The sequence below is a fragment of the Daktulosphaira vitifoliae genome, unplaced genomic scaffold (assembly GCF_025091365.1).
Source record: "Daktulosphaira vitifoliae isolate Bord-2020 unplaced genomic scaffold, ASM2509136v1 Scaffold_2239, whole genome shotgun sequence".
NCBI lineage: Eukaryota > Metazoa > Arthropoda > Insecta > Hemiptera > Phylloxeridae > Daktulosphaira > Daktulosphaira vitifoliae.
Window position 1 is genome coordinate 186 of NW_026101799.1, and position 1262 is coordinate 1447.

At 23.1% G+C, this 1262-nt stretch overlaps 1 long non-coding RNA gene across 1 annotated transcript; it reads left to right on the top strand.

Moving 5' to 3' along the window:
• The first annotated feature begins 817 nt into the window (after positions 1-817).
• LOC126909926 (uncharacterized) lies at positions 818-1218 on the top strand. The gene is made up of 3 exons (XR_007705143.1): positions 818-934; positions 1002-1076; positions 1140-1218. It is a non-coding gene; the product is annotated as an uncharacterized LOC126909926 (long non-coding RNA).
• Positions 1219-1262: the final 44 nt, after the last annotated feature.

Below are 1262 nucleotides of genomic sequence, written 5' to 3' on the forward strand. Positions count from 1 at the left end.
GTTTTTTTTCCATAAAAAGTATATTACATTAGCTTTAATTTAAGATATAGATAAAAGTGTCAGACTTTCCGGAATACTTTCAAAAGTTAAGTTGAAAAAGTTCTACTTTCTTTAAGCATTTTTCAGATTTGAACCCCCCGGTATATAGAGAAATGATCTGATTAAGAAAAAAAAATTACCTTCTCAGCTTCGCATCGAAGCTAAAATCAGTAATTTTTATCGTTTTTTATTAAAACTGTCATAATTATTTAAAAGTTATCAAATTTACATAATGTTTTTTATAGATACCTTATATTTACCTTTCATTTAATGTATTTTTTGTGTAAAACTGACTCTTCACTTGACCACATTGGATATTAAAAATACATTTAAAGTTAACATTTAAAAAAGTTCTAGAAATACTATGTCCTTTAAACATATGTTAAAATAAAGCTTACATTATGTACTAAAAGTTAAAAAAAAATTTGTCCCGGTGACCTATCTTCTATATGCTAATGACAGTCAAAAATGAACAAAAAATATGAGTTAATTTTGATTTTTAGAATAATCCACCAATTTCATAAATTTAACACTATCTACAGATTTGCAACGAAGCGTTTCTTTTGATAGTGATTTTAATCACTATCAGATATTATCTATACTTGTCCCAAATATATCACGACCTCGTTTTTTTTTATAAATTAATAGGATGATGATTAAAACTATTATATTTTAATTATTTTTCTAACACTTAGATACTTTGTTACACTATTTTCCGTGTTTTTACCTAATCATAAATTTTTCAAACTCGCTCCGTATATTCTTTATACATAATTTGGCAAAATTTTTATGTTAACTAGATGAAGAAATTCTTACTAAAGACATTAGTGGGCATATTGTGTTACTAAATGTCAAAACTAATAATAAATCAATTTTAGCATACAATACAATGCAGGTAAAGTTATATATTTTTAATTTTCACAATAGAATACTAATTAAAACATTGTATTTTTATTTTTTAGAATGTCCGATTTTGTTATGATTATAATTTATCAGCTGACAAAAAATACCTTTTGGTAGCTTACAACTATACAAAAGTAATAAAAGCTGTACATACATATTTTAATAAAATTAACATTTATTGACTTATTTTATCGTAGATTTTTAAATATTCATATACAGCGTTCTACGATGTGATTAACATAAAAAATGGGTAAATTATAAAAATATATATATATATTTAAAATATTTTAAGCATATAATATTTTAAATATTGCCATTTA